Raw genomic sequence first — 24,411 nt, 5'->3', positions numbered from 1 at the left:
TCCAGTGCACAGAGTTGAGTGAGCTGAGAGCAGACTGGATTTCAGTTAGCCCTCATTCCCCTAGCTCAGTGCCTTTGTGCAGTTCACAAACTGCATTGCCATGTGACAAACTAAATTCTTTAATACAATTCAGATATCAAGGAATTTCAACATTTAACTGGTCAACAAAATAAATCACAACATAATGATATTATATGTGTGTGTGTGTGTGTGTATTTTTTAATTAATTCATTTATTTATTAGATACAGAGAGGGAGAGGAAGGGCAGAGGGAAAGAGAATCTCAAGCCCCCTCCTGGCTTAGTACAGAGCCCTAACCAGGGATCGATCTCATAACCCTGAGATCACGATCTGAGCCAAAATCAAGAGTTAGATGTTAACCGACTGAGCAAACCACTTGCCCCATAATGATACATATTTTAAGAACAGGATTACAGGAAATAGTAAGTAAGAGAGAATTTTCTGAATGGCCAAAGATCTGCAACATGCCAGGTTCTTTCTTCTTCTAAGGGAGTGCATAAAGATACTGTAAACTTGTGTTCTCAAACACTAAGTAAGAGACCTCCTGATTGATTTTTGAAGAATATATATCACATTTCATGGGATTGTTCCCAATGCATTTCCTGAATCACACCCTAAGTTGCCACCTTTCTAGACAGCCTCGTGCCAGTTAGGGTCCTTCAGCTTGTCCAAGCTGTATTTCTTCCACTTTGCACTTATATCCAAATGATACAATGTGCTCAAAATTTCTATGCTCACGGATGCTCAATTTGAAACATGTTCTTAATAATAAAGTTGATAGAGTGTGTAATGTGAATATTTATATATTTTAATGAATTATCCTTGCCACTGTGTCTCTTTCAATATTTTATATACTTTGGTGGTTAATTTTATAATTAACTACAAAATTGCTCTTTGATTTTTCAGAATGTAAGAATGATAGAACTTAAAAAGGAATATACATGATCTAGAAATTCTGGATCTAGATTGTTTGCAGTAACTTATAGAATTTAGTTTTTTCCCTTGAGAAGAGTGACTGCGTTTTTAGTCATAAAAGGGATAGTTGTATTATATGGAGTGGAAACATTTTTTTCGTGTGTGTTTCTGTGTTGGAGCAAGATCCAAAGTATAAAATGGATTCATATAAATGTTGGACAGCTAAAGGGATATTTGTTCCTTTTTCTGCCAGCATCTAAATATACTTTTTATTTATGTGGCATTCCAAGATAAAGAAAAGTTAAGACTAGAGTCCCATATTAATTTATTTTTAAACATCTGCAAACTATAGCTTCTGCAAATATCTAAGTGTGATCAATTAGATTCTCCCCTCAGGAATTTAAAATATAACAAAGATGCTATAGATTGAGGAGCCTCTTGACACAGTAGCAAGCATCCAGGGCTATGAGGTCCTGCAATATAGTAGGGAATGTGCAGTGGCAGAGTCCAAATGACAATATCCGCAGTGGATGACCATTCCTGTGTATAGTGGTTACTTGGTTCCTGGAAAACATAGTTCCCTGATATACTTCCTTTGCATTTATTTTCTACTTATGTTTATGAAAGTATCTTTCTATTTGCCCTTATATTCCTGATTAAAATGTGCCTGTAATTTTCCAGGGAATGGTTGTTCAACTGTTAGAATTCTATGATGGAACCCTATGGAGTTTTATTGATAGAAGGACTTTAATTAGTTTCACTTCCTTTACTTGTAATTAGAGTATTAAGATTTTCAAATTCTTCTAATGTCCACTTTTGATAAGCTATATTTCCAGATACTGTTTCCAGTTTGGTAGCATACATTATTCCACATATAATTGATAAACTATATTTGTCTAAAAATTTCAAGATATTCAATTTATTTTAATTTTTAACTTCATTGACATAAAAACCTTTCACTCTCTGTTTTTGGTCTCTCTTTTATTTAATCCCAACATTGGTCATTTGTGCCTTCCTCTTTCTCTTTTGTTCTCTCTTATTCAGTCTGTATCTTTCTGTCTCTTTCCTTTTCTCTTTGGCTCCCTGTCACTTCTACTTTCCTCTCTCTAGCTTGCTTTTGTTCTCAGTCTTAGTCTCTATTTTCAGTTCATCAGATTTGCTTGGCATTTATGAACTTTATTAGCATTTTAAAAAAGATTTTATTTATTTATTCATGAAAGACAGACAGAAAGAGAGAGAGAGAGAGAGAGGCAGAGACACAGGCAGAGGGAGAAGCAGGCTCCATCCAGGGAGCCCGATGCGGGACTTGATCCTGGGACTCCAGGATCATGCCCTGGGCTGAAAGCTGGCGCTAAACCACTGAGCCACCTAGAGATCCCTTTATTAGCATTTTGAAAAGAAAATTTGCCTCATTTATGCTGTTTATTTTTTTGTTTTGTTTTCTGTTTATTAATCTCTGGTGTTATCCATATTATTTTCCTTATATTTTCTTGGTTTTCTTTATTTTTTTTAAGATTTTATTGATTTATTCATGAGAGACACAGAGAAGCAGGGACACAGGCAGAGGGAGAAGCAGGCTCCATATAGGGAGCCCAATGTGGGACTCCATCCTGGGTCTCCAGGATCATGCTCTGGGCCAAAGGCAGGTGCTAAACCGTTGAGCCACCCAAGGATCCCCTCTTAGTTTTCTTCTTTTGTCATTATTTTCCTATAATGGTTGCTTATCTCATACATTTTGGGTCTTTCTCCTTTATGTTGTCTTATTTAATAGCATATTTCTCTCAAATCCCCATGTTAGTTTTATCACATGTTCTTCATATTTTAATTAATATTTACTTTAAATAATTTATAATTTTAGTATCTTTCTTTCTTTGGCTTAAGCTATATAGATGAATATTTATTAATTTTCAAACACATGGGTATTTTCTAGTTTTCTATTGTTATTACTACCCTATTTCCACATGGTCAAAATCATGCTCTCAAATATATAGAAAGCAGATCCTACCTACATGGAAATGTTTCACAAGCACTTAATATCTATGTATATTTTTGTTTTAATATCAGAGAATCATTATTAAGTGGGATAAGAAAAGATTTTATATTTTATATTAGTAATGTAATATTGCATACTTGATGTACTAAATACTGAATATATTTATAAATATTTCCTAGAAAAGTTATAGTTTCATGTATTTCTCCTTTATTTCTGACAATATTTGTTTCATTTATTTTGAGATACTTCTAGCTGCTTAAAACTTTACAATTTTGTATTTTCCTAACATAGCAAAACTTTAGAAAAATTATGCAAATGACACATCAGAGAAAGGGCTGGTATCTAAGATCTATAAAGAACTTATCCAATTCAACAGCCAAAAAAAAAAAAAAGCCAGTCAGGAAATGGGCAGAAAACATGAACAGACATTTCTCCAAAGAAGAGACACAAATGGCTAACAGACACATGAAATGCACAGTGATGCTCCACATCACTTAGCATCAGGGAAATACAAATAAAAATCACAAGATAGGGATCCCTGGGTGGCGCAGCGGTTTGGCGCCTGCCTTTGGCCCAGGGCGCGATCCTAGAGACTCAGGATCGAATCCCATGTCAGGCTCCTGGTGCATGGAGCCTGCTTATGTCTCTGCCTCTCTCTCTCTCTCTCACTGTGTGCCTATCATAAATAAATAAAATAAAATTTAAAAAAAAAATCACAAGATACTACCTCATACCAGTCAGACTGCCTAAAATTAACAAAACAGGAAACAACAAATGTTGGCAAGCAACAAATGTGTAGAAAGGGGAAACTTCTTACACTGTTTGGAATGCAAGTTGGTGCAGTCACTCTGGAAAATAGTATGAAGATTCCTTAACAAGTTAAAAATAGAGCTACCCTATGACCCAGCAATGGCACTAGTAGGTACTTACCACAAAGATACAAATATAGTGATTCAAAGGGAAACTTGCACCCCAATGTTCATAGAAACAGTATCCACAATAGCCAAACTGTGGAAAGAGCCAAGATATCCATCAACATATGAAAGAATAAAGAAGATGTGGTATATATATATATATATATATATATATATATATATAAAATGGAATATTACTCAGCCATCAGAAAGGATGAATAGTTACCATTTACATTGATGTGGATGGAACTGTAGGATATTATGCTGAATGAAATAAGTCAACAGAGAAAGACAATTATCATATGGCTTCACGCATATGGGAATATAAGAAGTAGTGCAGAGGATGATAGGGGAAAGGAGGGAAAACTGATGGGAAGTATCAGAGAGAGGAAAAAAACATGAGGGACTCTTAACTAGAGCAAACAAACTGAGGGTTGCTGGAAGGGAGGTGAATAGGGGGATGGGGTAATTTGGTGTGAGGAATTAAGGAGGGCACATGATGTGATGAGCACTGGGTGTCTTCTTATGTCAAAGTATCTAAGTTTTACTGGTCTCCAAACGTTTTATTGCAACCATCTAATTTTTTTTTTTTACTTTGTCTAGAATGTGAGCTTGACCCCACCCCCAAAACCTGGAAGATTTTATTCCATTAATTCTGGCTTCATAACCTCTGGTCTCATTCTTACTCCTGGGAAATCAATTTTATGTTTGTTTTAAACTTTTATTGTTAACATTTTTAGATATATTTATAAGGAATATAAACTATTCCATATATTTCTCCTCTCCCTCTGTAACTCCAGTGAACATATGATTTATGTTTTACTGTATCCCTACTGTGTCATTTTCTTTTTTCGTTTTCCATCTTTTATCCCACCAACTTAATTCTGCCTATTTTCTTATCGTATGTCTTTTGGTCTTTTAATTTTCTTTTTAAAAAATATTTTATTTATTTATGTGAGAAAGAGAGAGAGTATAAGCAGGGTGAGGGACAGAGGGAGAAGCAGACTCCTTGATGAGTGGGGATCCCATTATGAGGCTCAATGCAGGGACTCTGGGATCATAACCTGAGCCGAAGGCAGATGCTTAGCTGACTGAGCCACTCAGGTGCCCCTAATTCTATTTTATTTTTAAAATTTTATTTATTTGAGAGAGAGAGAGAGAGAGAGAAGAGAGAGAGAGAGAACATGTGTGAGGGGTAAAGGGGAAGAGAGAGGGAAAACATCTCAAACAGATTTTCCACTGAGCTCAGAGCTCAAGGCAGGGCTGGATCCCATGACCCATGAGATCATGATCTGAGCCAAAACCAAGAGCTGGATGCTTAACCGACTGAGCCACCCAGGCAACCCTGCTCTTCTAATTTTCTATTTAATTGTATCTAATTTATTGCCAAACTCTTCCATTAATTTCTTAATATTAATTAATATATTTTTCATTCTGGAATTTCCATTTACTACATAGCTTCCCATTCTTTGATGGCATTGTTTTTCTTTTTCAAAAAATTTGAATTTATTAATGTGATTTATTTTGAGGTCTCTACCAATTTTTATGGCTTTATTGTGACTAGTTGTTTTTTGATTTTCATTACTAATAACGTCTCATCATAAGCCTTTTAAATTGAGTGTCATACATTATATGTGAAAAAATTAAAAATTATGCTAGCCTTGGGATTCTCTCTTTGAAGATTTATAGTAGCTTCTTGCAGATGGCTAGAGGCACTAACAATACTGATAATCAGATGGATGTTTTGAATATCTATACTTCACTGCTTGTGAGGGCTGTATTTTTTTTTTGGTGGTGAAATGGAAAGAAATTTATTGAGGCCAACACTGGGAAGATAGTGGTGTAGTGTCTCAAAGACTATCTCCGAAAAGGCCATACTTTTTTCAAATTTGACTATGCTCTTGGGTTATTGTTTTTAGGGGTTCCAAATAAACCATGGAAGCTTTACTTAATAACCTATTTGTTGGCACAAAACATTCAAACCTAGTCCCTGGAGACACTTGATGCCTCTGCTTATCTTCTTAGCCTCTCAGTGAGTCATTTTCACATTAAAATCAATTTAAAAAAATAAATAAAATCAATTAAAGACTCTTTTTTGGATAATCATATGAGTTGCTCATACTGAAGTGCTTTTGAGAGTGAGCAAGGGGTACTAACAACAAAGTATATTTATACAGAAAACTACAGAATAGTTTTACTTAAAAACTAGTTTATCTATATGGCTGATATATGTTTCCTGGTGTGTGTGTATATCTGTGTGTGTGTGTGTGTATGTGTGTGTAGTGTGTGAAAGTGCATATGTGTATTACTGTTCTATAAATTTTACTCCTTTTAAGTTTTCTCAAATCCCATGTTAAGACAGATCAAGAGTAAGATAGATCTATAGGCAGGTAGGTAATAATGATCTATCATTTAATCATTCTTTTGGCCTTTCCCAATTTCATAGGTGAAAAGGGCATTTCTTTGTTGAAGTAATTTGCATTTTATTGGTACTTTTTTTAAAGATTTTATTTATTTATTCATGAGAGACAGAGAGAGAGAAACAGAGACACAGGCAGAGGAAGAAGCAGGCTCTCTGCAGGGAGCCCGATCTGGGACTCGATCCCAGGACCCCAGGATCATGCTCTGAGCTGAAGGCAGATGCTCAACCACCAGATATCCCAACATTTTATTGGTCCTTGATGAATTTGAACATTTTAATAAGTTTACTGGCAATTCACATTTCACTATTTCATCATATCTCCTTATATGGGTACCAAATATTGCTGTCATTCATTCTGTTTAATCATATAGTTTATTGACTTAAAATTAGTGTCTACTATTCAATTATTATAAGAATACAATACATTTTAAATCTAAAAAATATTTTCTAGTAAAAAATGGTAACCATTAAACTTAACAAGTGGCTTTTGTTTAATTTTAAAATAATTGTTAGCATATTCTATATCAAATAGAAAGCAAAGAGGATGATGATGAGTTTACCATGTGGTTTCAAGGTTTCATTAAATATTACATATCCTTATACCCCCTTTAAAACTCTGTATATACATTTTCTGAAACATCAGCATAATTTTCTTCACCACTACTGTGAATTTTTAAGAACTGATTTGCTCATTCTTAGCTTTGCATTGATTAAACAAACAAACAAAAAAACAAAAAAACTTAGGTTGAAAGTTACAGAGATGAAATTAGAAAGGAAGAATTTTTTTTTCTTGGTTGAGATTTATGTGTTGTATTTCCTAATGACTTGTTCATTCCAACAAATAATGACCCAATTCTCTCTGACAGAAATCCCTTAGAGTGTTTCTACTATCTCATGAATAAATAGTGTTAATTCTTCATGTAGCATAGAATTACACTATGGTGTAAATGAACTTATTGCGAATAATTTGTAACTGCTGCAAGTTCCTGTCAGAACACTGTCAAGATGCATTTGGCAAATCTTCCCAGATAATTGGTAAACAGAAAAAGCTAATTACATTTGGGACAATCAAAATGTGAATGCATGCAAATCTAATCAGAGGATAAAATGCTCTAAAAATGCTTTGTAAATCTTTAAGTGGTTTCTACTGTGTTCCATGTTACACATGACACGAGTCAACATGACAGTCTCCAGACTACCACATGTAACTTTAGAGAGAAAAAAAGTACTGGTGAAATGAAAGGACAGCAGTTGAGTCACTCACAAGAAATAACTCTTTGTTGAATACACTGTATTTTCAAAAAGACAGACAGCTTGTAAGAAACCCGCTCCTTGTACTTCTGAAGATGTTGAAGTTAACTGCCCTGTGTGACTTTTTTAGTGCCCAAGAAATGATAGCAGTCAAGGGAAACACAAAATCTTCACAAAAATGTTAGTGAAGCTGGAGGCTGAAAAATTATTGATCAAGCTGTGATCCTTCATTTGAATATTGCCCTTTGAATAGGAGTATTTGAAGCTAAGGTCAAGGTGGGGAATATTAGAATCCAGGATGAATCTCCTTGCATATCATCCATATTCCACTGATGTAGAAGTATAGGCAGTTGAAACATTTTAGAAAAGAATTCTTATTTTGAGTCTTTGGGCCCTCAGCTTCAGGTGATCCATAAACACGCTGAATGTTTATATATATAGCATGTATGTGAGGGTTTATGTGTATGTACTCATGTATCCAGAGATAGGACTCATGGCTTCATCAATTTTTCAGAGTGGTCATGATCACCAAAATATAAGACATACACCCAGGTTTAAAATCATTACTCTTAGTCTTTAAGGAAAATTAACCAATTATGGTAACATATCCTTTTCAAAGGATTTTCACATCCAACAAATAGGTTTAGCAATTCTCCAAAATTTCCAGTAGAAGTAGTTGTATTTGTAAATCTACTTACTGTATGTTTAAATGCACAATTAGATAAGCCATGGGACACTTGAAAATGACATGTTAATCCATAGCAAAGTAAGAGTGTGTGAAAGTATTCCTTTGCTCTAGGGAGGGGAGAGGTTATGAAAATTTCTTCATGGGTATATATGTCTGTGTTTGTGCATATGACTGTATGTGTGTGCTTATTAGGAGCAGTCTGAGGGATGCCTGGATGGCTCAGCGGTTGAGCGTCTGCCTTTGGCTCAGGGCATGTTCCTGGTCCTGGGATTGAGTCCCACATCGGGCTCCCTGCATGGAGCCTACTTCTCCTCCTGCCTGTGTCTCTGCCTTCCTCTGTGTCTCTCCTGAATAAATAAATAACTAAAATCTTTTTAAAAAAGAATAAAAAGATCAGTGTGATTTGATAATTGTGGGAGAGGGCAGGTTAAATTAGCTATAGAATAAAACTTGAGTCTTCATCTTGAAAGTCATTTTTTCCCCTTTATGTCCACCGCTAATTAGCTGTTCTGTCTCCATCTCTGTCTCTGCCTCCCGGTCTGTGTCACATCTAAAACATGTGTGTATGTTACATAAAAATTATACCTGATACAACGACCTGATTTGCTATATCATTGCCATTTATTTTGTTTGGGTTCAAGTCCTTTCGATTATACGTTTGTTTATATTAACTGCTATATACTTGCTGGTCTTTCTAAGGTGGATAATTGAGACAGGGCAAGTTAATTATTTTTAAGCTTAAAAAAACAGATTCATCTGAGATACTATTTCTAAATTTTGGGGAAATGCAAACATAATTTATTATGATTATGATAATTATGATCATCTACCTGCTATACCTAAAATAAAAATAAACCATCCTATACACTTCAGATTCTTGATGTTTCACAGAAACTACTTATATTCATGAATTTCTTTGGTCCAGGGAACAAAAATTTAAGTGTGTTTTAGGTACTCTCGTATAAGTTACTTATCATGCATCTAACATATAAGATACTATACTAATGTCTCATACTTCCAGTCTGTAGGGTCTCTGTGCTAATAAATATTTTTCCTTATTAAAGGCAACTGCTTTTTTTGCGTGTAAAAGGCACTTTGTCAAACTTCCAAAACTGTTTCTTAAAATAATAGAAATCTTCCAAGCTTATAAAATGCTATCATTCTCTCATCATCTATTTTCAGAGAGAAATTATTTCTTGGAATCTTTCACTGTTAGCACAGTAGGAAGAAACCCACTACACAGATGACACTTGGAGCTTCCAACTTGTTAAACTTATTTTGTAAAGTCCCATCACAGCTTTATGAGAGCAATGAATTGGCTACACTCATCGCTGTCCACCACCACATTTATTACACTTAAGTGTAAAAGTAACAGCTCCCTAGTGAGCCTTTGCTACAGCTGGGCAACAGCAACACAGATTTAAATAACAATAACAAGTATATAATAAATTATAATAACAATAATAATAGAAAGTTCCTTTATTGTTATTCCATATATCAGGACTTTTCTTTATATATATATATATATTATATATTATATATGTTAAAGTACATATACTGTACTTTATATGTACATACATGTTTTCTCTTGCAAAAAGAAAACAAATGGCAAACTTAACGAAAAATATAACATTTGCTTCAGGCTTACTAGGTATATTTCTTGCCCTAATCCTAGAATCAGCCATTTCTCCAATGAAGCCCAATTCATATTGTTAAGGAAAAGATTTAGTAATTAAAAATGTAAGTACTAGGTTTTGCTCATTCCTGCCATAGTGTCATGGTTTCCATGCCATCTCAGCTAACACGGCAAGAAAATATATGTGTATATACTAGCAAGCACATATAGTCATAACTATAAGTATTTCTCTATGTAACCATCTGTACCTATATTAAGTTAACATAAATTCAAACTGATATCTCCAATTCTAATCTATTGTCACATGGTTCGGTCGAACATCTTCCCCTTGCTCATCTATAATGTCCCACACCAATAGTGAGAAGCCTTCCTCTTACAGTCCACAATCCATTTACACAATTGTTTAACTCCAGTATACACATAGTGGTATCCACATTGTTAACCCATATCTCCATGTAAAACAACTTTATCAACTAGAGTGCACTGCTATGTACAGTTCCACATGCCTTTAGTTTAACAGACTCTACTCATTTCTGAAGTTACTTAGGTCAGCATTATTTTCCCCATATCCTTTAATGAATTGTTTCCTGAATTTTTAATACAGTTCAATTGATTTGTACATTTTCCATTCCATCTGGGAATTCTCTGGTCTCCAAAACGATTCTTTTTAATTTGCATATATTAAGTTTCACTCTTTGTGGTATAAAGACTCATGGATTTTTGACATATAGTGTTTTGTACCTACCACTTTAGTATCATAAAATAGTATTACAGCTCTAAAAAATCACCCATGCTTTAGCCACCCACTCTTCCACTCTCCCTGAACCACTGGGAACACTACCATCCGTAGTGGGTTGAATACTGCTATATTTTCAAAATGGGGCTCAGGTGATGTAATTAATTGAAAGACTTAAAGATTAGGAGATTATCCAGAATTATACAAGTGGGCACCAAATCCAATGACAAGTGTCTTATACAAAACAAGCAGCAGGAAGACACACAGAGAAGTAGCAGTAATGTGATAACTGACGCAAAAAGTCGGGTGATATGTTTACCAATCAAGGGATATCTGGAGCCTGATACTGGAAGCCAGATGCTTCCAAATGTTGAAAGAGGCAAAGAATGGATTGTTCCATAGTGCCTTTGGAAGATGTGCAGCCCTGCCAAAACCTTGATTTCAGAATTCTGGCCTCCAAAATTGAGAGAATAAATTTCTGTCATTTTAAGCAACAAAGTTTTTGGTAATGTATTATGGTAGCCACAAGAGACTAATACACTATCAGTGTAGTGTTACCTCTTTAAGAATGTCATATAGTTGGATTCATATAGCATGCAGCTTTTAGACTGACTTCTTTCGTTTAGTAGTATGCGTCTAAGATTCATCTATGTCTTTTCATGGCCTGATCATTTCTTTTTATTGCTAAATAATGCTCTACTGTATGGATGTTTCAGTTTGTTTACCCATACATCTACTGAAGGACATCTCAAGTTACTTTTTTTTCCAATTATGAATAAAGCTGTTATGAACATTCATGTGTAGATTTTTGTGTGGATAGAGGTTTTCAAATCAGCTGAGTAAATACTTAGGAGTGTGTGATTGCTAGTGTGTATGGCAAGACTATGGTTAGTTTAATGAGAAACGGATAAAGTGTTTTCTAATGTAGGAGTAGCATTTTGAATTCTCACTCGTAATGAATGAAAAGCCCTTATTGTTCTGTATTTTTATCTGCAATTGAATCTTGTGATGTTTTAGGTCTTAGCCTTTCCAATAAGTGTGTAGTGTTATCTCACTGTTGTTTAATTTGAAATTCCCTAATAACAAATGATGCCAATCCTTTTGTATATGCTTATTTAATATTGGTATATCTTCTGTGGTAAGATATTGGTTCATATGTTTGCTAGTAGGTTTTAAATTGTTTTTTTTTTTTTGTGCAGTATTAATAGTTTTGTGCATAATTTGGACAGAAGCCATTTTTTTAAATATGCATTTTTTACATATTTTCTCCTAATATGTAGCTTGTTTCTTCATTCTCTTTACAGTGTCTTTTGCAGAAGAAGAGTTTTACATTTTAATAAATTCTGACTCACCTTTTTTTTCATGGTTCATGATTTTGGTTTTCTATATAAAAACTCATCACCAATTCCAAAGTCATGTAATATTTTCCATGCTATCTATTAGACATTTTAGTATTCTGTTTTTAGGTTTATCACCCATTTTTAGTTACTTTTTGTGAAAAGTGTCAGGTGTATGTTTATGTTGGTTTATCTATGCATATATTTTTCATATGGACTTCCAATTATCCCAACACCATTTGTTAAAATGACTTTCAATTCTCCATTGAATTGTCTTTGATCCTTTGTCAAACTCGATTATATTTGTGTGCCTATTTCCAGGTTCTGGATTCTGTTCCATTGATCTATGTGTCAACTCTTCTACCAAACCATGGTGTCTTCATTACTGTAGTTCTAGAATAAACCCTGAAATTGGGCAATGTGAGCCCTCTCTCTTCTTCCCTAATTTCCTTCTTTCACCATCCTCCTCCTCTTCCTATTCTTATTCCTTGTCTTCCTCTTCATGTTCCTCCATCCTTCCTCTTCTTCCTCCTTCTTGCTGTGTTGTCTATCCAAGGTCTTTGACCTTTTCATATAGACTTTAGAATAAGTTTTTTATTATCTGAAATATAGCTTTTTATGATTTTGATTGGTATTTTCTTATCTGTACATCAAGTTAGGAAGAATTGACGCCTTAAAAATATTTAATCTTGCATACATTTTAATAAACTTAAAAAAGTCTCTGAAAAAAAAAGTTACTTAATATGAGGTCTAATTTTTAATAAATAGCAGGATGTAGACTTGAAACTTTAACAGTCTAGCCCCCAAACACAACTTTAAATATATATATTACATACACATATATAATATATAATTATATTCCTTTAATTACAGTAGTCATCACACTATTAATTTCCAATAGCCTGAGATCCCTGGGTGGCTCAGCGGTTTAGCGCCTGCCTTTGGCCCAGGGAGTGATCCTGGACTCCCCAGGATTGAGTCCCACATCAGGCTCTCTGCATGGAGCCTGCTTCTCCCTCTGCTTGTATCTCTCTCTCTCTCTCTCTCTCTGTCTCTCATAAATAAATAAAATCTTTAAAAAAAATTTCCAATAGCCTAAACATGTTTCAAGTATATGGCTATCTGTTTAATTTTTGTTTCTCCAACATTTAGTTAAGTATGTCACACATATTGCAAATATCATTGTTTACTACATTTTCCACTGCTATCAGCCCTGCTCTGGACAATGCATCCTCTAAATAACGAGTCTCAGGGAGGCACTTATCTTCTATTACTGTTCACTTGCAACCTAGTTGCAGCCAGTTTGATCATTAAAATAGTAATAATAATAAAATAAAAGTCAATCAAATATTTTTACTTCTCCAATTAAAATCCCCTAAAGTGATCTATTGAAATTAAAAAATTAAATATAAATATGCAGCATGGCTTATGAAGTCCGGTGCTACCTGAATCTGTTGCCTCTCTGACCTGCGGTGGAAAACCTATTCCTCTCTTCCAGCATATCATTCTTTTTCTAGTCCTTGAAATAGCTCGGTTCATCCTTTAAGAGACTTTTGCATTAACTATTCCTTCTGCCTGATATTTTTCCCTTAAATATATACAAAGGAGGCTCCTTGTCATGCAGATCTCAATTCAAACATCATTTCCTCAAAAAAACTTCACTGACCCCCCTGTCTAAAACAACTGACCAACCTCTTCTGGCCCCCATGGTATCTGTACACTATCTTCAGGTGACCACATCAAAAGTTTCAAATATACCTCTCTGCCAGAGTGAACTGATCTCTGTTTTAAAGGAGAACATTTATTTCAAGTCTCAAACTGTAATATCCCTCTGCCTGCCAGATAGATTGTCCTAGATATTTTATAGGTATTTATAAATCAACATGTCTGCCTTAAGTTCTTTTCTACATTATTTTGTTTGAGTGAAAAGCCAATATGTGTTTTGAAAGAACAAACATATGCACATAGGCTTTTTTAAAAAAATTATTTGCATATTTTGCCTTTTTATTAAGGGAACAGAATCGTCTTGAAATCTGAAGAGATGGTTCATCCATATCTCTAAAGACTCAGTATTCCATTTGCAAATTTTAATGACACTTGTGCTCAAACAGTTTTGGAGTACTTTGTCATAACATGCTAACTGCTTTTAAATTCAGCATAATGAATTGCAAGGCATTCCCCTGTGAAAACAGTTTTGGAATAAATCTACAATATGATAAAAAATCTTACCAAAGGATTATGGTTAGGTTCACTGCAGAAAAACAAACCAACACCATTCCTCATATTATTTTGGATCTAAAGGAAGTTATATGTTAAAAGATATAGAAATATGACTCATCTTCCTTAGTCTTTCATGCTATCTATCTGGATATTAGAAAATCTGGTTGTGGTCAAAATGTGTAGTAAACTTAGATGATGTGGTTTTGTTCCTTTCCATTTTCGTGTGCTTAAAAAGGAGCAACTTATAATAGAGTTCTCCATATTAAAATATATCTAAACCCATTTGGAAATAGTCAAAAGGAAAGAGCAATTGGTTCTATCGAACACTGAATATTGAATACCTGAATTAGCTAAATAACATTTTCAAACAACATTTTCAGAGCACTATGAAGTGTCCTTGACTGGGAATACAAAAGTCAAGAGAAAAGGAAATCTCTTTTAACAAGCTTGAAATCTAGAAAAGAAGCAAGTATCTAAATAGCCACTACAACATTATGTGGCATTTTCTGTAATGATAATAACTAGACCATATATGAAGTTTAAATTCGCTTGGAGAAAATAGTTAAAGTTATCAAAGATGATAATTGATCTGGGAATGAAAGAATGAATTAGTACGTTTAGTGGAAAGTCAAGAGAAATCATTTGAAACAAAACATAGCAAATGAAAAGGAGTGGAGACACTGGCTCATCTTGTCATAAACATGAAATTTTAAATAGTTTGGTGTTGTTGGAAATGGAAATAGTGAAAAAAGAAACTAAGCTGACACTAAATCATGGAGTCTTATGTTCAGATGAAACATTCTGTATTTGTTTTTTAGGAACTTAGGAATATTGGTAAACATTTAAGTAGAGACTGACACAGTTGCATTAAGGGCTGAAATATCAAATTGCTGAAAATGTAGATGTTTGTTTCAAGGGCAGAATGATGTAAGAATTGAGAAAAACAAAAATAGGAAATAAAAAAGTAAGAGGTTATCATAATATTCAAAATCTAAATTCAAAAATTATATGCTTGTGTTTACTGTACTATTATTTACAATAGCAAACCAAGTGTCCATCAATAGATGAATGAATACAGAAGATTGGTACACAGATAGACACACACATAATGAAATATGTCACAGCCAAAACAAAGGGTGAGATCATGTCATTTTTGACAACATGGATAGATCTAGAGGGAATTATACCAAGTCAAATAAGTCAGACTTAGAAAGACAAATACCATATGATTTCATTCATATGTTGAACCTAAAAAAATGAACAAACAAACAAAAAGCAGAAAGACTCATAAATACAAAGGACAAACTAATGGCTGCCAGAGGGAAGAGGTGGGAGGATGGACAAAATGGGTGAATGGGAGTAGGAAGTACAGGCTTTCATTATTGGAATTAATAAGTTATGGTAATAAATAAAAGGCACAGCATAAAAAATATAGTCAATGATACTGTGATAGCTACATTTGGGGCAAGTGCTAGCCACCACTGTGGTGAGCATAGTATAATGTAGACTATTTTGTACACCTGAAACTAGTCTTAAATGTGTGGTAACTAACTGAAATTTAAATAATTAAAAACTAAAATAAAATAAAAAATTATAAAAAAATTATGACGAACTTCAAATAAAGAATATGTGGAAATAAACGAAGACCACTCAAATATAAACAAAGAAAATCTATTCACAGCTTGTTATAGCAAGAGATTCAGCCATTATCACTAGCATTTGGCAGACAAACAAAGATATAAAAGAAATGAGAAATCTTTATAGTGAAAAAAAAAGAAAAAACATGGAAGGCTTCAGGTATGCTCTAATTAGAAGTTGTTGGCATGGGGAGTTGGAGTCAGGCTAGCAAGAAGGGGCATTCTATGTGATTGGATTGAAGAGCACATTTGGCTTTCTCTCCATAGTACTGAGTTGGAAACTGGGGCAAACATTATTGAAGCTGGCAAGTCCTTAACTTTCTTGGCTGATTACTACAAGGTTTCAGTTTGGCTCCCTGGGCTGGTAGCCTATAGAAGTTGTGGTTTGGCTATCTGGAGTGGTTAATGCCGAGATATCAGTCAGAGTTTTGTCATTAAATATGGTCGTCTTTATCCTTTGTGTATATTTAGCTTCTCAAATGGGTAGATATAACAGTAGACTGCACCATTACATGACTTGAGTACTGATCATATACGAATTGAGGAAGGACATCCAGGAGACAGAGCAGAGGAACAGGTTTGAATAGTAAGGACGCGTATTTATTGAATAATGCTACTTGCCAGCCACTTGACTGAGGTACATTTTATGTACCTCTTTTTTAACCCTTACCTCACATTTGAAGGAAAGGATAATGGCCAAAACAGGTTATTCCTAGCATAATAGGACTCCTAGAAGCAATGCAGAGATAATTACTGATCATATATATAGATCTAAAATTTTGAAAAAAAATATTAGTCTGAGAATAAAATTCAACCATAATTTTTGGGTTTCTGATTTCCGGAAATTTAGCATTTTACAATCATATCCAGGATAACTTTAAAAACAAACAAACAACAAAAGCAAAAAAAGACCAAGTTGAGAACAGTGAAAAAGAAGGAAAGATAAAATTTATTTCCATTTCTTTCCCTTTCATCTTTGGACTTTTCGATAGTAGAGCTTGGGGGGATATACAGTGCTTCATTCTTTGTAAAAGACCATTCCTCATTCTCTGAGCCCAAAGTAGCATTAGACAAAGCAAGAAAGAAAAATGAGTTAGCTGCCCTTTCCAACAACAGGCCGACCTGTCTGCACTGCATGAATAATTGTTCACAGTGTCAAGGGGACTTACACATTATATTGACTACAGAAGAAACTTTCTGGATATGCTTACTAAGTGATCTTAAAAATGAATTAATCCAGACAAATTTTGAAGTAAACTTTGAAAGTAGTGAGAGTGTTTTTGTTTTTGTTTTTTTAAATATCATCCTCTTGTGGTCATCCATTTCTGAAAGTATAACTGAGCTCTTTCCCACAGCTCAGTTAACAAGTCAATATGTTTACAGAGAACCTACTGTATGCACAATATTAAGGTCAAAATCCACAGAAATATAATGCAGGGCTCTTGTGCTTCAGGAGTTTAGAACATGAAGTAAGGGGTTGGAGGAGGTTAGCAGGAGGTAGAATATATTTATAAAAAGGAATCATTAATAACATAAGAATAAAAACATAAGAATAATATAAGAAAAATACCAATTAATTGATTGCAGAAAATTGTTCACAATATCTGATTACACCAGAAGAAATAACATCAGACTTTGTGTTTAGCAAAATCATGAGAAAGGGAATAATAACCTTTTCTACTTGTTTAAAAATCAACATGGGACACATACTTTATTTCCTCTTCTAATATTTAAATGGCATTATTATTATTAGTAGTAGTCCAGAAGAGTCCATTTTGAAAGTGGAGAATATATACTGACTATATTTTGAAGAAAAATATGTACTGAATAATACTTCCTGGTCAATCATTGTATCTGGCTCATTGTATACCTGTTTTATTTAATCTTTTCCATGAACCTGAAGAGTAAGTAATAATAGGCACATTATTCAAATGAGAAAATAGAATCTTGAAAACACACTTCTAAGATGTCTAAAACTGGTGGTATTTCTAAAAGTCAGAGTTTGCATGAGGGCCCAGAGGTCATGTCTTACTGGACAGGTGAGCATTTAGAATATATTTGACTACAGATGAAGTGTGAGAGGAGGGGTGGGGCTGATGAAGAAATCCCCATCCCATCCTGGAAAAGTAACTCATTTATTGATTTCTTTTTCTTTTCCTTAATTCTGAAGTTGAAAGTTGGAGACAAAAAAAATCCCTACCATTTTTGTAGTTGTTGATAAAAAAATTTGAATAGAGAAAATTCAAATCTAAAGTGCTAATTTATTGAACAAAACACAACATAGGAGCACCTCCTGTGTGTCATGTACTACTCTACACAACAGGTATATCACAATGAACAAGGAGTGTCTCTGAGAAGCTTGCATTCTAGTGGGGAGACTAACCAATAAACAGGTAAACAAATAAAACATTATTTAAGAATATGAAGTAAAATGCATCAAGAGGTGAGGAAGAATGTGCTCCTAGAGCAACTGTCAAACACATTTTTATTCATTTGGGCTTACTGATATGTATATACGTCAGTAAAACTCATCTTTTTTTTTTTTGTTTTGAACAGTTCAATGAGGTTTGAGGAATTCAATCAGTTATATAATCACCCACACAATTAAGAAGTACCTCCACTACCTCCCAAGTTTACCCCATTCCCCTTGTAGTCAACCTCCTTTACATCACTCCCAGGCCCTGGCAACTTCTGATCTGATATCTGTTCCTATTCTTTGCACTTTCCAAAATACCAAATAAATGGAAACATTTAGTCTGTAGATTTTTTTCCGGGTTCTGGCTTCATTCCTTAGTTTTTTTGGACTTCTTTCATGTTGTAGGATATGTCAGTAGTTGGTTCATTTTTATTGTTGAACACATTTTGCTCCAACAGCGTATGAGAGTTCCAATTGTGTCACATCCTTGCCAACACTTTGTATTGCCTGTTTCATTTTATTTTTAATCCCAGCCTTTCTAGTAAATGTGTATGAAATCTCATTGTGAATTCAATTTGCATTTCCCTAATGACTACTGATAAACATTTTTTTCATGAGCTTATTTGCCATCCTTTTCTTGGGGGAAGTATTTGTTCACACTTTTTGTCCATTTGTTATTGAGTTGTTTTTCCTCTCATTATTAATTTTAAGAATTCTCTATATATTCTTTATACATTTATTTATATTATAAAAATAATTTGTATATTATTAATGTATTTAGACATATAATCCTTTATATATTCATTAAAATGTCCATTTTGAGGGATCCCTGGGTGGCTCAGCGGTTTGGCACCTGCCTTCACCCCAGGGCGTGATCCTGGAGTCTCGGGATCGAGTCCCACGTGGGGCTCCCTGCATGGAGCCTGCTTCTTCCTCTGTCTGTGTCTCTGCCCCTCTCTCTCTGTGTCTCTCATGAATAAATAAATAAAATTTTTTTAAAAAGTCCATTTTGAAATGTGTTTTGAAAATATTTTCTCTCATTTGTGCCTTACCTTTTTATTTTACATGTCTTTTAAAGATCTTTTTCAGCTCAACACTGCTTTTTAAATTTTACATTTCATATTTATTTTCTATCAAGTTAAAAAGAAAAACAACAACTTTGCCTGATCCAAAGTTTCTCTACATATTATCTTCTAGATGCTATTAATCATAAGCTTTACATTTTGGTCTATAATCTAATAACAGATAATGTTTATGTATGGTGAGTAGAGCAAGATAGGTCAAAGGTCTGTCTTTGTATTTATTTGTCTTCTTTTTCTTTAAAAAAGTTTGGACTAACTGTTCCAACAGTTGATGGTGAAAAAAAATTATTTTCCATTGAATTATCTGGTATCTTTATTGAAATCAATTAATCATATAAATGGGCTTCTTGAACTCGACTTTTTTTCATTGATGTATATGTCTATATGACATGTCAAGACATAACTTTTGATCAAATGCTCTGAGATTACATTAAAAAATGAATCTTTTGGCTAAGTCAGCAATCATGGATGCCCCTCCACTTTGTTTTTAGACAAGTGATAAAACTGAATAGGTATTTCCCAACTTCTTTAAAAAAATGCATAAAATAAATTAAACTCATATAAAGATATACTTTAAAACAAAACAAAGAAACAAAAATAGACCCAGAGAATGTACCCTAGATGAGTACTATCCTAAGAAATGAAATAAACATACTCCCTATATTCAACAAAATTAACATTAAACAATATATTTCTCTCAGAAAGGAACTGTGAGAAACATATAAAGGAATTTAAAAAGAGGATAAAATAAACTTGGAATGTGAACTAGTGGTGATAAAAAAAGAAATGATAAAAATATTTGTGAATCTGATTAAGGACTTGTCTCTGGAATACATAAAGCATTCTCAAAACTCAATAATAAGAAAACAAATAACCTAATAAAGATGGGTAAAACATTTGAAAAGGCACTTCATCAAAAAAGATATGCAGATGGCTAATAATCTCATGAATTATGCTCAACATTATTAGTCATTAGGGAAATGCAAATTAATACCAAAATGAGATACATACTGATTAGAAAGGCTAAAATTTAAAAGACTGATCATACGAAGTGTTGGGGTGTAAGCAGAGTTACTAAGTTTTATACACTGCTGTTGGGAATGCAAAATGATAGTTTGTCAGTTTCTTTAAAAATTAGACATACACTTATCACAAGACACAGCCATTCCACTCAATGGTATTTACCCAAGATAAATGAAAGTGTATTCCGTACACAGACTTACACAAAAATGCTTGGCAAAGCTTTAAGACAGAAAAAAAAATATTAGTAACAACCTAAATGTCCATTAACAAGTGAATGGAAAAAAACCAGCTCTGGTATATGCAAAGGAATGAAATGTTGCTTGGAAATAAGAAGGCACGAATCATTGGTAGATACTATATCATGGATGAATCTTGACATAATTTTGAGAGAGAGAAGCCAATCAAATAAAGTACATGTTGTATGATTCATTAACATAAAAGGCAAGAATGTGCAAACTAACCTATCATGACAGAAGGTAGGACATTTGCTGCCTGTAGAAAACGAATGTAGACTGGCAGAAATAGGTGGAGGCAAAGAATTACAGTCACAAGGAATCTTTTAGGGAAGTTGCATGTATTTATCATATTGATTATGGTGTGGTTTCATGGGGGTATACATGTCAGTCTTGTCAAATTATACATTTTATATATGTGCAATACATTGTATGCCTTATACCTTAGTAACAAACAACCTCAAAATGCCATGGGTACACATGCAGGCACACATTAACATATTCAAAAAGACTAACTTGAGATGCCTGGATGGGTCAGTGGTTGAGGGTCTGCCTTTGGCTCTGGTGGTGACACCAGAGTCCTGGGGTCAAGTCCTGCATTGGGCTCCCCAGTGAAGCCTGCTTCTCCTTCTGCCTGTGTCTCTGCCTCTCTCTGTGTGTCTCTCATGAATAAACAAATACAATCTTTAAAAAACAAAAACAAAAATAAAAGAAAAAGACTAACTTAAAAGGAGAAACTTAAATATAAAAGTATAAAAGGATAGGAAATCCAGCTGAAAACAAATTATAAAAGAGGATGAATAAGTAGCTCACATAAAGATACTCCAAAAGGCTAATATACTTACAAATAGATTCTCAGCTTTACTAATAATCAGAGAGGTGCAGTTTGATATATCACTCATCAGAGTAGCAAAAATTGAGGGAAAAATAATGGCAAATGATAATAAGGACATGGGCAAAGGGGACCTTTGCTATGCTGATGCAACAATTTGGAAAAGCTGTTTATAATGTTTACAGGGATTACAATCAGTTATTTGTACAATTAACTATACAACCAGAATCCCAAGTAGCCCAGAAAAGCTCTTTCACCTGTTCACAGGAAAAAGCTACCTGGAGTCTTTAGAGCAACATGTTTTATGTTAGCAAAGACCGAAAACAGCTTAAGAATTCATGAAAAGGGGAATGAAAAGCAAAGTGTGATATATCCCTATGATAGAATAGCTCATCTTTGTCAGGAAAAAAAAATGAAAAGACATTCATCCCCCCAAAAAAACATAATATTCAGCACAAAAATTAAAGTATTCTAAAAGCAATTTATAACAATATATCATTGATAAAAATAAAACTTAAATGCTCATAAAGCAATACAATATTTTTCAGGGACCTTTCTCTCTCTCTCTTTCCCTCCCTCCCTCCCTCCCTCTTTCTGTTGAGTTTCAGTTGTGATCATTCAAGAAGCACAAACCAAGAAGGAATTAAAGATATACAGGATTTACTGGTGAAATTTCTATGAAAATTATGAGAGGGGTATGCAGGGGTCTTCAGGCAGGGTTGTAATACTGTGATATAATTCTATTCCTGTGAAAGGTGAGGGGAAAAAAAATGGTTTAAGAAGTCTCTTGGACCACAGGCAAATGGGCAGTCAACAAGCCAAAGGTGCTGCATTTAAAGGAATCTCACATCAGGTGGGAATGGTTCAGGTTTAATAGCCCTCTGTGTTCTGTTAGTAGATGGAAGAAGCCTGAGGAATGCATACAGGGATGAGGGTTATGATGGATATAACAGGGTGGCAGCTGTGCTCCCTGCACTACGTTCTCCTAAACAAAGACCTCAGTGACACACTTCCATGGCCACTGCGATGGACAGTAATTTGAAGGACATAATTGAAATACATAGATACCTAAGGAATCTAAAAAGTAAATGTGTTCACACACACAGAAAATGATAGTAGAGTTCCATTAACTGAAGAGTATTAACTTACTGCATTTTGTGAACCTCAGCTCTACTAAAAAATAGCACTGGAACTTGTTTAAACATTATTTTCTGTTACATCACTTTGTGACAATGAAGAAATTAAACACAGAAATTGTATATAATACAAAAATTAGTATAATCAAAACTTTATAATGGAGCTAGCATCAAAGTTGAAATCTCAAGTATCTCCCCAAATCCTGAGAAGAGCACGTGAAGGTGTACTTACATGGTCAAGACCTAAGACTGAAAGAAGCACAGTATTTGGGCTTGAATTATATAAAGAGGTTAAAACACCTTTTTAGGTTGTTTTTGTTTTGTTTTTGTTTTTCAGGTAAAGAGCTCTTTACATCTCTCAGTATCATCAGTGGTTCTCTTACTGGCTTGTAAGAGTTTTATATTTTTTTCATAAACCTAGTGTGGTCAAAGTGGTTGGGTTCTGTAATACATGGATACATGCCTAGAAACTTAATCAAGAACTGGGATGGAAACCAGGTGAAAATGCCAAACAGATGCATCAGGTTTGTTTCTGTCTAATGAGAGGGACCTCCATGATTGGTTGAATAGAACAGGAAACTAGACAAAAATCTATAGACAAAATTCTATCATTACTTGGGGTATGAGCCTCGGCTTTCTAAATAGTCCCAGTTTATGTTTATGGTCCTGCTGTAATTAGGGATAGGGTTTCCTTTCTGTCTCAAGAGGTTCCACTTTGAAGAACAAATTACACATATCCCCTATTTTTTCATTTGAGGAATTACTTGGTAATTACTTGGTGTGTAATTAGAAATGGGAAGTTCTCTTTGTGTGCCTCTTTTGTGCCACATACTGGTCTAGGGGTCCTAAATACATTTGTTCTTCCCCTCTACTTGGTAATTACTTGGTGTGTAATTAGAAATGGGAAGTTCTCTTTGTGTGCCTCTTTTGTGCCACATACTGGTCTAGGGGTCCTAAATTTGTTTAGGGGTCCTACATTTGTTCTTCCCCTCTACTTTTTAGGCAATGTCATGAGTGAACACCAACTTTAATACTCACCAGATTTCTTAAACAAGTCACAATAAGGGCTAGTATTGCTGAGGGAAATGATTATTTCTCAAATATTTCTGAAAGCAATTTGGATTTATTACCTTCCAGGCAAGGGAGAATTGTTTTTGCAGAACAAATCAGAGAGTTAATTTCTGTAAACTTTGGGAAAGCACAACTTTCAAGGACAGGTTGATTATAGAAACAAAAGAAATAGAACAGAAGACTGTAGTCTTGATGGGACCAGTGCTTGCCAAACCATACTAGAGAAAGGAAGAAGGAGGAGAAAGGAAGAAGGAGGAACCTCTCTCTCTTCCATTTTTCTGACTTGTTCCTGGTGATTTCCACTGGCTGAACACAAGTGGAAGCCAACTCATGATGGAGTCATGAGTTGATATGTTGATATGTTCTAAAGCATTGGATGTCCTTTCGCATGAAGCAAGGCAGAGAAGGATGTAGAATGCTGCTGAGAAACAGAGGTGAGAAATGGAAAACAACACAATCATTGTGAAACCCCATGCATTTTATTTTTTTACAATAACCAATGATTATAATTTAATAATTATCATATCATGATAATATTAACATCATGATATTACTATCAAATTATTAGAGAGCTATATCTCCTTTTGCCAAAAATGTCAAATTAAGCTTGAAATAATATAGATTTGAAATTAAAAAGAGAAATTATTCTGAAAAAAAAGAAATTATTCTGGAATAGTTTAGACTGAAAAAAAATGATTTTTATGTGAACTGCATGCAATAAGGATTAATAAGTGCTTACTATATGGTAGACACTGTCCTAAATTCTTTGTGTATTATAATCTAATTATAGATTATTTCCCGATAAAAAAAAACTATGGGATTAGTCCACTTAATCTTTATGATGAGAAA

The 24,411-nt window shown here is 34.1% G+C and overlaps 1 long non-coding RNA gene across 1 annotated transcript in view; it reads right to left on the bottom strand.

The window, feature by feature from the left end:
* Positions 1 to 24,411, bottom strand: part of LOC140597781 (uncharacterized) — a 246,703-nt gene that overhangs the window by 7,339 nt on the left and 214,953 nt on the right. The gene's annotated exons all lie outside the window — the stretch shown is intronic.

This window comes from Vulpes vulpes, chromosome 2, assembly GCF_048418805.1.
Source record: "Vulpes vulpes isolate BD-2025 chromosome 2, VulVul3, whole genome shotgun sequence".
Lineage (NCBI taxonomy): Eukaryota > Metazoa > Chordata > Mammalia > Carnivora > Canidae > Vulpes > Vulpes vulpes.
Note: the sequence above shows the minus strand (reverse complement) of the source record. Positions and strands in the feature narration are given on the sequence as shown.